This window comes from Copidosoma floridanum, unplaced genomic scaffold (genome assembly GCF_036245765.1).
Source record: "Copidosoma floridanum isolate Cflo_tuat_1 unplaced genomic scaffold, Cflo_Japanese_pri ptg000015l, whole genome shotgun sequence".
Classification (NCBI taxonomy): Eukaryota; Metazoa; Arthropoda; class Insecta; order Hymenoptera; family Encyrtidae; genus Copidosoma; species Copidosoma floridanum.
Genome location: NW_028321892.1, coordinates 3,240,951 through 3,255,956, shown reverse-complemented (window position 1 = coordinate 3,255,956; position 15,006 = coordinate 3,240,951). Strand labels below are relative to the sequence as shown.

Below are 15,006 nucleotides of genomic sequence, written 5' to 3'. Positions count from 1 at the left end.
ATAACGCAAGCGCCTATCTCCTTATAACCAGGGGCACTTACTGGTCACTTACTTAAATTACTATAAATAAAATAATAACGCAAGCGCCTATCCCAACACAACCAGAGGAGCTTACTGGTTGCTTTAATTATTTAAGATTGATAAAATAATACCGCAAGCGCCTATTCCCACACAGTCGAGGGAGCTTACTGGTTGCTTACTAAAATTACTATAAATAAAATAATAACGCAGGCACCTATCCCCTTACAACCAGGGGCACTTACTAGTTGCTTACATATTTACTATAAATAAAATAATATCGCGAGCGCCTATACCCTTACACAACCAGGGGAGCTTACTGGTTGCTTAAATTATTTATGATTAATAAAATAATACCACAAGCGCCTATCCCCACACAACCAGGGGAGCTTACTGGTTGCTTTAATTATTTGTGATTAATAAAACAATACCGCAAGTGCCTATCCTCACAGAACCAGGGGCACTTACTGGTCGCTCAGTTAATTTACTATAAATAAAATAATAACGCAAGCGCCAATGCCCACACAACCAGGGGAGCTTACTGGTTGCTTTAATTATTTATGATTCATAAAATAATACCGCAAGCGCCTATCCCCACACAACAGAGGGAGCTTACTCTTCACTTACTTAATTTACTATAAATAAAATAAAAACGCACGCGCCTATCCCCACACAACCAGGGGTGGCTACTGGTCAGTATAATTATTTTAAATCGATTGAATCATGCAAGCCTCTCGGGTCATGTGGGGGTTAGCGTTCACATTATTCTATTTATTGTGAATAATCGAAGCGACCAGTGGGCGCCCTGGGTCATGTTGGAATAAGCGCTTTCATAACAATTTCATTTATAGTAAATAAGTAAGCGACCAGTAAGTGCCCCTGGTTGTGTGGGGATAGCCGCTTGTGTTATTATTTTATTTATAGTAAATTAAGTAAGCAACCAGTAAGTGCCCCTGGTTGTAAAGAGATAGGCGCTTTCATTATTATTTTATTTATAGTAATTTAAGTAAGTGACCAGTAAGTGCCCCTGGTTGTGTGGGGATAGGCGCTTGCGTTATTATTTTATTTATAGTAATTGAAGTAAGTGACCAAATGCCCCTGGTTGTGTGGGGATAGGCGCTTGCGTTATTATTTTATTTATAGTAATTGAAGTAAGCAACCAGTAAGTGCCCCTGGTTGTAAGGAGATAGGCGCTTGTGTTATTATTTTATTTATAGTAATTTAAGAATGTTAGAATAAGAGTTTGTATAAAGCGCCATCTCTGCTATTATATATGTACTGTGCATACGCAAGCCCCGATGCTGCGCATCAGGCCAGTTCAGTTGATCGCTAGTCTCTGGCCAGTAAAGACTTAATTGTAACAACAGCTTGTAAAGACGGTATTACGACAGTTTATTCTAAATAATAATAATTCTGATTTCTCTACAAAGTGTTTAGTGCTTTTCCCTTCTTGTTATCCTTCCTGGCTTTTTCCCGAATCCTGAAAGCCTCACGCAGGGGATTAAAATCTCAATAGGTTATGGGCCCAGCACGCTTCCACTGCGCGGGGCTTTTCTTTGTGATAAGGGACTTGCGCCGGGATTGACGCGTTTTTTTCTCTTTTCCATCTAGCAACTACTAAAATGAGTGAAAGTGAAGAAAGCAACGTGCCAGTAAATGAGATTGGGTTCGAGGCAGAAGTGCCAGGAGGTGAGATTGGGCTCGAAGCAGAGGTGCCAGTAAATGAGATCGGGGTCGAGGTAGAGGTGCGAGTGAATGACGGCGAGACGTCGGCCAACGACAGCGAGGTGGCCCCAACTGGGTTAGAAGGTGCGGCGGAAGGCGTGGAGGAGGCACGAGCTGTGTCACCGGAGACGAGGATACAAGGACAGGAGGGAAGAGGAAGGATCATGAAGGACACAGCATGCCAAGGTATTAGTGAGTCCTGCATTGTAATTGTGTTAAGGGGGCAGTCATTTTTCGTGCTTAAAATTCGTTGCCTTTTGGCTGGGCCTAGCCCTGGAAGAGGAGGTGAGCGAGCGCACGGACGGATTGGCGGCGCTGTCCGTGGTTGCTGTCGCGGGCGGCCGAGGCGCCGGGTTGGGGCTGGGGACGCCTGGTCACACCTGTGTGCCAGAACGCCGTCACCGCGGCGCAATCATGGCGGTCGGCTCGTTTCTTTCCTCTTTGTAGTCCCGTAGTGCGCGCGCATGTGTTGTGTTCACATATGTGTGTGCATGTACGAGCAGCTCATGCGCCATCTTTTCTTCCTTTAATTACATCCCGGCGTGCCGGACTGTATGTATTCTACGGTTTACGTGTGCGTGGGGAAGGGGCGGCCCAACCTGCCTGCGCTTCGCGCGCAAAGTGGTAACGTGTGCAGTGTGCATGAACAACTGTGTCTCGTTGTTTACGCACGCTTGTACATTTCCAGTTGTATCCCTTCTTGGAAATAAACAGGTAAGCTTACGTCATGACGACTTTATTTTAGATGAAGATGTGATCGACGCGTATATGCGACTTTTCCAACTCGGTGTGGATATTTGCGGAGAAGATCTCGTAAGAGATTCATCTGTGAGATTAGAAGACGGATTAATTCTATTCGCAAATAAGAAAGAATCGATCGCAGCTATCTCAAAGGGTAACTTTAAGCCCTCAGAGTTTGACAAAATATCGCGAACAATTAGAAACTCTGGCGGCGTTGTAACCCTGTCTGCAAAAAGGACTGAAAATTCGCAAGTCCCAAAATTTTTGGACGCGCTTGATTTCTCGCCCGGGTATTCAAAGAAAGCACTGTTTAAAACGACGGAACTGCAAAAGACTGAACTTCTGACTGATAAAAGGACGGACGATGAGAGTTTTGACGAAATGCATTTCGGAAATTATCGTGACAGAGTTCCAAAAGAGAAATCAACGAGTTCAACTATCTCGGGAAAGCCGAAAATAATAAAGAATGAAAACGTTAATTTTAAATACGACAGAGAAAAAGATAAACTGGTCACTCAAAGACAAGTTATCAATAACTACTCAAGACAGGCAATTGATAAAAATGAACTTTTAGTTAGAAGGAGTGCGGCCGCGGAAGAAAGGGACAGCCTGAGACGTCGGATTGGCTGGCTTGAAGAACGGCAGAGGGCGGAGCACCAGAGTGCTGTACAGACCACGACTGAGGCCGTTGCCTGTATAAGCGCCTTAGAAGAGGCAGTGGCGACAATGTCCAGGTTGTCCGAACGACTGGAACACTTTATGACAGCTCAAGAGATAGGTCAATCAAATTTTGGAGTAGACGCGTTAAACTCTACTGCAATACCTTCACCAAATCAAAATCGTAAACACAAAATTGATCCACTCTCAGAAAGAACCCTAAATCGAGTACTGCATGACAGAACGACTGATCTTGATCGGAGTGAAAGGTTCCAACTCGAACTGTTAAACAAGGACTCACCGTCCCGTTATGATTATAAATTAACCCCTAAAACAAAGATAGAATTGTTTCTCGATAAATTATTTTCAGAATTAAAAATTAAAAAACTACTGTACGTCTTGGATGATACCGTTGAGTTTCCCACATTTCTGTCTGCCAAAGAATTAGATGATCACAAAGAAAGGGTACGACATGTTATAATCAATCACATTGATGACTTTTACCATCTAAAGACTGCTCATTATTCCGATCCCAAAGAACTGCTAAATAAATTGAAAGAAATCAAAAGAAACGAGTCAAACTTATCGTCAAATGAAATCAGACGAAAACTGTATACTTTTCGGTATTTCCCAAATAAAATGACAGGGTCTGATTTCGTTGATAAATTTGAAGAACTTCTCAGAAGCTACGAAAATTTACAGGGAAAACAACCCTTGTCAGAAGAAGAAATACGTGACGCATTCTATAATGCCGTCGTTAATAACGTAGCGCAGATTGAAACCTTCGACGCTGTGATTGAAGATGCGCAAGGAAAAAGGATGACTTATGACCGTTTGAAATCTTTCTTTTTAAAGACAGAGTCGAGACGACAGAGGACCGGAGCTGCTGGGGGAACTGCGCCTGCAACAGCGCTACGGGTGCACCAGCCCAACTCAACCCACGATAACGAACGGTGTTATCGGTGCGATGACTACGGGCACCACTCCTATAACTGCCCGGTCGACGCAGGAATGAGAAAGTGCTACTCCTGCGGAAGGCTTCAACGGAACCTCATGGAGGATAAGAAAAATTGCAGGGCTGCCAAATCAGGTGAGAAGAAAAATTTAAATTGGGACTTCAAAAGACGGGAAAACAAAGACGGACAAGGATCTAAAAATTCGACAAATAAAAGGGGAAAAAGGGAGCATGACAGTGAAAATAACAACCAAAACAAAAGACAGAAAAGGGACAGTCATAAAACTAGTAAAAATGAAAGTAAAACTAAAGGACAGAGTGGAAACACAAATGACAAGAAAGGTAAGACTGTTTTTAAGCAAAGCGACATTGCCTCTTCGCTGTTTTCAAGTTCTGCAAATAAATTAAAGACCGACAATTACAATCTAGTTAAATTCATCGCTGACTCAGGAGCGACCGACCACTTGGTAAACTCTCGGCTAGTATTTAAGAGCTTAAATTGTAATAAAACAAGCAAAATTAAGTGCGCGAATAGTAATCCTCTGGCAGACTTGAAAACAGAGGGAGAAGGCACCATCGTCGGTAAAAATAATAACCATGATCTGACATTAAATAATGTGATCTGCTCTGAATCCTTGTCGGAAAACTTACTTTCTTTGAGAAAATTTGTGGATTCAGGCCTGGCCATATATCTCGATAATAACAAAATTGATATATTTGACCCGACTTCGAACGAGTCATTCGTCACAGGAGTCTATCGACAGCCATACTGGCTTGTTGAATTAAATGTTCACAATAAAGATAAAAACAATTTTGACAGGAAATATGCATATCTAGTGACGAATAGCTCGGGTGAACCTCGGTATAATACACGAAGCAAAGCTATAACAAAAGACAGTGAACAAGACAGAGACTTAAGTAAAAATGTCGAGCAAGAGGAAGCTATTGGAAATCCGTTGGCACTACAACCCATAGGATCTTGCTTTGATAACTCAGTCAATGACCGTAAGCTTCTGAATCCTAATAAAATAAGCGTGTACAACACACCCATTAATGACAGCTATAGAACTCTCGAAAAAACAAGCCCCATTAACGAGGCCATACTATGGCACGTGAGATTAGGGCATGCTTCCCTCGCTTATCTAAAGGCATTTCAGAAGAAATTTCCAAATTGCAAAGATCTGAAGAAAGTGATATTTGATGACAGTATAGCTAATTGTGATGTATGCTCCAAGGCAAAATTCAACAAACTTCCGGCTAAAACAGTTAGAGTGAGATCCACCGCTCCCCTCCAAATTATTCATTCGGATACCATGGGTCCCATAAGTCCAACTTCATACCCCAAACGCTACAAGTTTGTGTCAGTGTTTGTGGATGATTACTCAAGAATGGCCATGGCATATCCAATGAAAGCTAAAAGTGATACAGGGATTTGCCTGGAAAATTTTGTCCGGAGCGCCAGAAACATCTTGGGGTATGACGCCAAGTTCTGCTATCTTAGGTCTGACCAAGGTACGGAATTCACTGGTGGCCATACCCGAGAGGTCTTAAAGGAACTGGGGGCCGAACTGCAGCTAGCTAGCCTGGATACACCGGAGCACAACGGGACGGCAGAACGATTCAACCAAACAATCGCAAAGAAGACAAGAGTCTACGTGTTCGACTCCGGCCTCCCAGAGAACATGTGGGACTTGGCTCTGAGTGCAGCAGTTTATGCTTACAACCAAACACCTCACAGGTCGAATGGAATGGAAATTCCGTTGGAAAAATTTGCGCCGCATAAGAATCTCAATATCGAACAACTGAAACGGTTTGGGTGCTTGGGATACATGAAGATTCAAAGAAATTCCGGCCCGAAGTTCGGTCCGTTAGCTCAACGAATTGTTCTAGTGGGATACACAATCACAGGATTTATCCTGATGAAACCTGAAGACGGAAAATTTTATGAAAGCAAAGATGTGAGATTCAATAAACGACTGGTATACAAAGACAGATACCTGAAAAACGATATAGTGAATTGGGAATTAGTTACAACGACAGTTGATAACGACTGCTGGCTCCTGAAGTTCGACGAAGAGACGGAAGAAAACACAAAAACGAAGGGAGAAATCGTCAAACGAAAGAAAGGACGACCGCTGAAAACATCTGGTTCAGGAAATACGGAAGAGCTCTTACCAGCGAAACGACAGAAGCTAATATATGACACTAGTTTCACAGGACTGCAGGTGCCTCATGACTCAAATAATCAAATCAGATTTGGACAGGAAAATTTTAACGAAGAAGACTGCTCTGTGGATCTAAATCAGGATGAAGTATATCATGCATTGTTAGCAGAAATTTACAAAGATCCAACCAACTACCAAGATGCTCTGAAGAGCAAAAACAACACAGAATGGCGGAAAGCAATAGAAGAGGAACTGAAGTCGATGAATGACAACTTTGTTTGGAAAATTGTAAATAAACCAATGAGTGATAGCAAAGGTAGAAAACCAAATATAATTGACTCCCGGTGGGTTCTGAAAAGGAAAGAAGACAACTCTGGAAACATAAAATATAGAGCCAGGTTAGTGATCCGTGGATTTAAAGACAGAAACCAATATGATCTGATGGAAACTTATGCTCCAGTCTCAAGACTAGCAGTGATTCGAGTCTTACTGGCAGTCATAAACAAATATAACTTGGAAACACGACAGCTTGATGTAAAGACTGCCTTCTTGAATGGTACATTGAATGATGATATATACATGGAAATACCTGATGGTGTTCCGTGTGCCCAAGAGTTGAGAAAAACCAAAGTGTGCAAGTTGGAAAGATCCCTGTACGGTCTTAAAATTAGTCCCAAACGCTGGTATGAGAGGTTTTCAGAGACTGCTACAAAAATAGGACTCCAGGAACACCCAAGTGAGCCCTGTCTTTTCATATGGAAATGTGAAAGCAAATTTCTATTTTTGATTTTGTATGTGGATGATATGCTGATGGCAAGCAACGATGTCGATAAACTTACAGAAGTGAGTGATAAGCTTAAAGCCGAATTCGAAATGACAGATCTAGGGGAAGCAAATAATTTCCTGGGAATACAAATCGACAGAGACAGAAGAAATCAAATCATTCGTTTAACACAGGACAAATATACGAACAAAATACTGCAGAGGTTTGGTTTCGACAATGCACGACAGTGCAGGACACCTATGGTGACGAGACAAGTCATAAATCAGCAACGAAGAGACAGAGAAGAATCTGGAAACGAAGAAGAGCAAAGTGTGAATAGGCCAGAAGATTCCCCATATCGAGAAGCAGTCGGCAGTTTGCTGTACTTAGCAAACACTGTTCGACCTGATATATCTTATGCAGTGAACGTGTTAAGTAGACATCAGATCAATCCCACAGAAGAAGATAGACAAATGGTCAAGAGAGTTTTCCGTTACCTCAATGGAACTAGAAAGAAAGGACTGACTTTTAAAGGAAGCACAGAAATCATGACGGCTTATTCGGACGCAAGTTTCGCAGACTGCAAAGATTTGCATACGACGAGTGGATACGTCATAAAACTATTTGGCGACTCTGTATCTTGGAGAACGCATAAACAAACTTACGTCTCGTTGTAAACCTGCCAAGCTGAATATATAGCTATGAGTGAGGCATGTCAAGAACTCATGGCTCTAAGAAACACCTTGACAGCAGTGCTAAATATCGCACTCTATCCTATGACTGTGTGGTGTGACAATAAAGCAGCCGAAGCCAGCGCCAAATCTTATGGAGGAACTAAACTCAGACACATGTCATCAGTGCGAGAACATTATGTGAAAGAATGTGCTAAATATGGGTTCACAGAAATCAAGTGGATTGCCTCTAAAGAACAGATTGCCGAAATTTTTACTAAAGCCTTACCGATTGAATTGCATGAGAAAATGACTGCAAAATTACTAAATGACTGTTAAAACTACATGACAGTGAATCTCGTTTAATCAAAAGAATCTAATCCTTATGGTTTGAATTCTGTTTTTAGGTAACAAAAATCAGTGAGCAGACTTCAAAGACCCGAAAAACAGCGAGATTAAGGCTGACCCATTGATACATTTTATTTATTACTTTTACATTACTTATTTCTTATAACCGTTCAGAGATAGGCGCTCCTTAAACTGAAGGGAGTGTTAGAATAAGAGTTTGTATAAAGCGCCATCTCTGCTATTATATATGTACTGTGCATACGCGAGCCCCGATGCTGCGCATCAGGCCAGTTCAGTTGATCGCTAGTCTCTAGCCAGTAAAGACTTAATTGTAACAACAGCTTGTAAAGACGGTATTACGACAGTTTATTCTAAATAATAATAATTCTGATTTCTCTACAAAGTGTTTAGTGCTTTTCCCTTCTTGTTATCCTTCCTGGCTTTTTCCCGAATCCTGAAAGCCTCACGCAGTGGATTAAAATCTCAATAAAGAAAGTAACTAGTAAGCTTCCCTGGTTGTAAGGGGATAGGTGCTTGCGTTATTATTTTGTTTATAGTAATTTAAGTAAGTGACCAGTAAGCGCCCTTGGTTGTGTGGGGATAGGCACTTGCGTTATTATTTTATAAATCATAAATAATCAAAGCAACCAGTAAGTGCCTTGGTTCGTGTAGGGATTGGCCCTTACTTTGTTAATTAATAAACTTTATTATTTATTTAAACTCATGAGGCTGCTTATTGGTTCATTGAGTTGTTGGGTTAAATAGCTTGGGATTAGTTTACAAGTTATTGTGCATGTAATTGTGTCAAGTTATCTGGGTATTGGCACAACATAGCCAATTTGAATTTTCCACAAGTTTGCCAGTTACATTTGGGGGGAACCACTGGCCTCCTCCCCCCTCCTATGCAGCTTTTGCATTTTTCTCACTAGGATCTCACTAGGATCTGTAGCTATATATAAGTCCTAGTGATAAGAATGCAAAATCATATCCCCTTTACCTAACACTGGGTCAAAAGTTAGCTGCCAACAGCGTTGGGTTAGGCGGATTCAATATCGGAACTTTTTTCCTAGATCGTATATATAGCTATACGATGCAGGGAGAATGTTCCATCGAGCAGACAGCACAATAGTGAAGGGGCATTGCCCCTTAAAGATACGCGGAAATTAAAAATTATAATATTAATAACACAAGTAGCTATCACCTAATGACTTGGGGCGCTAACTGGCCTCTCTATTAAATAATAAAATATTAATTATTAACACAAACGTCTATCACTTAGTGACCTGGGGCGCTTATTGGTCACTTTATTAAACGATATATATTATTTATTAATAGCACAACGGTTATCAGGTAATAGGTGCTTGTGCAGTTAATTAATATTTTATTATTTAATAGAGAGGAGGCCAGTAAGCGCCCTGGGTCATCTAGTGACAGGCGCTTGTGCTATAAATTAATAATATATATCGTTTAATAAAGCGATCAGTAAGCACCCCGAATCATTTGGTGATAGGCCCTTGGGTTATTAATTAACCTTCTATTAATTTAAACAGTGACAAGTAAGCAACCCGAGTCATCGGGTGATAGGAGTTTGTGTTATTAATTAATATTTTATTATTTGATAGAGTGGCCAGTAAGCACCTCGGGTCATCAGTGTTGGGTTAGGCGGATTCTATTTCGGAACTTTTTTCCTAGATTGTATATATAGCTATACGATCGAGAGAGAATGTTCCGTTGAACAGACAGCACAGCAGTGAAAGGACATTGCCAAAGACACGCGGAAATTAAGAATTGTAATATTAATAACATGAGTGGCTATCACCCAATGACTCAAGGCGCAAACTGGCCTTTCTATTAAATAATTAAGTAATAATTATTAACACAAGCGTCTATCACCCGATGACCTGGAATGCTTACTGGCCACTCTATTAAATAATAAAATATTAATTATTACCACAAACGCCTATCACCTAGTGACCCGGGGCACTTACTGGCCTGTCTATTAAACAATAAAATATTAATTATTAACACAAACACCTACCACTTAGTGACCCGGGACGCTTACTAGCCTCTCTATTAAATAATAAAGTATTGATTACTAACACAAGCGCATATCACCCGATGACCTAGGGCGCTTACTGGTCGCTTTATTTAACGATATATATTATCAATTATAAGCACAACCGTCATCAGGTGATAGGTGCTTGTGTTGATAATGATTATTTTATCATATAATAGTGTTCTCAGTTAGTGCCCCGGGTCATTGGGTAATAGGCGCTTGTGCTATTATAAAGTAATATTTTATTATTTCACAGAGTGGCCAGTAAGCACCCTGGGTCCTCGGGTGATAGGTGCTTGCGTCAATAATTAATACTTTATTATTTAATAGAGAGGCGCCCCAAGTCATTGGGTGACAGGCGCTTATGCTATAAATTAATAATATATATCGTTCAATAAAGCGACCAGTCAGCGCTTCAGGTCTTTAGGTGATAAACGTTTGTAATAATAATTAATATTTTATTATTCAATAGAGTGGCCAGTAAGCACTCTGGGTCATTGGGTGACAGAGGTGCTTGTGTTATTAATCAATAATATGTATCGTTTAATAAAGCGACCAGTGAGCGCCCCAGGTCATCGGGTGATAGGCGCCTGTGTTAATAATTAATATTGTATCAAATAATAGTGCTGTCAGTTAGCGCCCCAGGTCATTAGGTAATAGGCGCTTGTGCTATCAATTAATATTTTATTATTTCACAGAGTGGCCAGTAAGCACCCTCGGTTATCGGGTGATAGGCGCTTGCGTTAATAATTGATACTTTATTATTTGATAGAGAGAGGCCAGTAAGCGCCCTGGGTTATCGGGTTATAGGCACTTGTGTTAATAATTATCACTTTATTATTTAATAGAGAGGCCAGTTAGCGCCCCGGGTTATTGGGTAATAGGCACTTGTGTTATTAATATTACAATTTTTAATTTCCGCATGTCTTTTGCAATGCCCCTTCACTGCTGTGCTGTCTGCTCGACGGATCATTCTCCCTAGATCGTATAGCTATATATACGATCTTGGGAAAAAGTTCCGATATTGAATCCGCCTAACCCAACGCTGATTCGATCGTGTGTGTAGGCCTCGACTAGTGAGCTTCGAGGGAGTGAGGAGACAATGTCTGCCACTTGAGGCTCATGAGAAAAGCCGTGAGCTTGAAAACGCATCGTTTTGCACATACATACGTCGCGATATACATACATATATGTATATGTATGGATATATACATATATACAAGTATATGACTAGTAAGCTTCCAGAGAGTGAGCAGCAGAACCGCCGCCATTCGTTACAAAATATACAAGGCGTACATATACACATATAATTTGCAGCAAATAACGGGTGAAACCCTATGTTATTCTTATGGGTTGTGCCAGATAATCAGCTACTTTTCCGCGTTCTGTTTGCTTACTAGTATATGACTTAAGTCCTGATGAGTCTCTAATGGCGATCATAGAGGTATAAGAATACCTTTAACCAAGAACCCAATAACCCTTATTCCCTATGCGCCTATGTCAGGTGGCGCTGTCGAGTGAGAGAAACTGTCCCTCGCTCAGCGTTGGGTTAGGCGGATTCAATATCGGAACTTTTTCCCTAGATCGTATATATAGCTATACGTTCTAGGGAGAATGTTCCATCGAGCAGACAGCACAGCAGTGAAGGGGCATTGCCAAAGACACGCGGAAATTCAAAATTGTAATATTAATAACACAAGCGCCTATCACCCAATGACCCAGGGTGCTAACTGGCCACACTGTTAAATAAATAATTATTAATAACACAAGCGCTTATCACCTTATGACCCGGGGCGCTTACTGGCTACTATTGAATCATAAATTATCAAGGAATTACCAGAGCGCCATTTAAAAAGATCTCTGTCGTACTAGATAGGCAATTAAAATTGTCATATGTTTACATATGTTATCGATCAACTTTTTATTATTTGATAGTGTTGCAAATAAGTGTCCCTGATCATCAGGAAAAAGGTGCTTGACATATTTATTAATAATTATTTATTTACTAGATTTGCAATTAGCCCCCCAGGTTATACGGTAATAAGTGCTTATGTTATTAATAATTATTTATTTAAAAGAGTGGCTAGTTAGCGCCCCGGGTCATTAAGTAATAGGCGCTTATGTTATTAATAATTATACATTTAAAAGAGTGGCCAGTTAGTGCCCCGGGTCATTGGGTGATAGGCACTTGTGTTATTAAAAATTATTTATTTAACAGAGTGGCCAGTAAGCGCGCCAAGTCACTGAGAGGTAGGCGCTTGTGTTATTAAAAATTATTCATTTAACAGTGTGTCCAGTTAGCGCCCTGGGTCATTGGGTGATAGGCGCTTGTGTTATAATATTACCGCGTGTCTTTGGCAATGCCCCTTCACTGCTGCGCTGTCTGCTCGACGGAACATTCTCCCTAGATTGTATAGCTATATATACGATCTAGGGAAAAAGTTCCGATATTGAATCCGCCTAACTCAACGCTGCCCTCGCTGAGATCGCCAGAATGTATAGAGCCTTATGAAAAAATTTTTTAATAAATCTAAAAAAAGGTTATTAAGAGTGAATTGACCAAATTAATTAGTGATTTGAGTGATTTGAATGTATTATGTTAGTGTATAGTTATAAATTTTGTTTGGTGTTGTCATGTGTACTACAAGATTGTAAAAAACAAAAACATTAATTGCGATTGTGATAACACAGCATATTTGAGTGCATATAAATGCTTACACTTATGCAAAGCTTAAAGGCACAGAAGTAATTTACGGAAACGTAATATAAATGTGTAAAAGTTAACCTAACCTCTCATTAGTGTACTTACGTTTATTATACACTGCGTTGTCAGAAATAGATAAATGTAAGCAGTACTTGTATTTTTCAAGCTCCACAGAAGTGCAAGCATGAATATGCACTTATGCATGCTGTTTTATTACAGTCGCAATCCATGTTTTTATTTTTTCCAATCTTTTAGTACACATGGCAACTCCAAACAAAGTTTATTACTGTACACTAACATAATACACACGCAAATCACTGATTAATTTGGTCAATTCACTTTTAATAACCTTTTTTTAGATTTATTAAAAAATTTTTCTATAGGGCTCTGTACATTCTGGCGATCTCAGCAAGGGACAGTTTCTCTCACTCAACGGTGCCACCTGACATAGGCGCATAGCGAATACCTCTATGATGGCGGTCGATCAATGACGAGAGGTCCCAAGATTGTCCGCTCACTCTCTCGAAGCTTACTACTTGACACCACTTTTGAGTACTTTTCCGGAATTCACCCCCCCCCCCCAAATAATCAATGTTTTTTTGCATTAAATGATAGCTTATCAACAGAATAACGATTTCCTATACGACTTGTAATGCAGAAATAATTTTTTTATTGCAAAAAACACAAATTTAACTTTGAAAATCAATTTTGGAGCAGTGATTTTATGCAGAAAACGTTCCTAAATACGGTAACAATTTATAATATAATTCTAATTACAAAATTAACAGCAACAAAATTTAATAACAATTTATAAAAATCCCAAACACCTTGACCGTAAGAAATTATTATAAAAATTTATAACGATAATAAAATCAATAACGATAAAATTTAATAACAACAATTAACAAATCGCATAAATCACTCATTTCAACTGTAATTAATTATAATCAAATAAAATTTAATCTCCATTAGTGTCCTGGAATTCTTTGATATACTACAGAATAACTTCAAATGTTTACTGTTAACTTCGCGAGCAAGTGATATGAATGTTCACAATTCCATACCTACAATCTACAATGCGAAATCAGCAATCGACCGGGAAAATTAAATTGCCCGCAATTTTTTTGCACCAACTTGTTAAAAATGTGCTTCTTTGGGGTATTTGCTAGGTGGTCGGTACTGCAGTGCTGTAGGTCACCAAGCCAGAAGGAAGGCAGCCCCAAATTCTGCCGTGTTCATGAGATTCACCAAGAGGTGAATCGGGCCAGGATAATGATGTACTCTTTTATTTATTAAACGACAACAACTTATTTTTTCAACATGCAAAGTTACATGTGCCTAGTGGCACGAGCTATGAGTATAGCCCGGAGCGAGTACGCTTGAGCGGCGACTGAGCGAGAACTGAACTGCGCAGCGGCGCAGCTCGACGAAGACGATAGGAGAGAGGCGCGCGGGGAGAGGGTAACGCCGCTGTTCTTGTCCGACGGGATAGAGTCCCCACACTCGCAAGTGCCCGGATTTCATGTTGGTTAATATATAAGGGCGTTTAAGATTGAGCTAGGGTATCCCCACCGATATAGGTGTCTAAGACAGGGAGCACGTCATCAGCCTTACTGATGAGTCCTGGCGTGCTCCCGGGACGAAACATCAAGTCCCCTCTTCTCTCTTTTCATGGCATCACCGATCGCCATTCGAGAAGGTCGAGTGACATGGTTAGACGCCTAGCGGATGGTTGGAGAAGGACGGAGGGCCGAAGTGTACATGTGTGTGAGAGGGTCCCCACACTACTGCATGGGGAAGTATATAAATAGTTTGCCAGGCGGAAATGTACTCAGAAATTGTTTGAGCAAATTTTTTTAAATCAAATTATAAGAATTAATTTTTTTGAGAAAAAAGATTTTTCCTTATTCTTTAGCCCATTCTTAACAAAAAATCAATTGGGATGCATATACCTAAACCCCATAGAGTTTGAGTAAAAAATTCCTCAAGTTTAAGAAAATGCGTTTTTGCGATATTTGATCACGTGTTACTCAGCTATTGGTGCATTACTTGTAACTTACCAGGGCTCAAATTTTACCTTGAAGCGTGCACTTTTAGATAAAGAAAGATTTATAAACGTTAGCTGCTTGTCAAGATCGGTATTGTTGATCTAAGCATAGTCGTTTTTGTACCTACCATCCATGAATGCGTATATCTGAAGGAG

At 40.2% G+C, this 15,006-nt stretch overlaps 1 protein-coding gene across 1 annotated transcript in view; it reads right to left on the bottom strand.

Annotated features, from left to right (window-relative positions):
* SWIP (strumpellin and WASH-interacting protein) overlaps positions 1 to 13,973 on the bottom strand; it is a 121,455-nt gene extending 107,482 nt beyond the window's left edge. The window contains exon 1 of the mRNA XM_089592296.1: positions 13,868 to 13,973. The gene's annotated coding sequence lies outside the window, so the exon portion shown is untranslated. The remainder of the gene's footprint in view (positions 1 to 13,867) is intronic.
* Between the last annotated feature and the right edge of the window lie 1,033 nt (positions 13,974 to 15,006).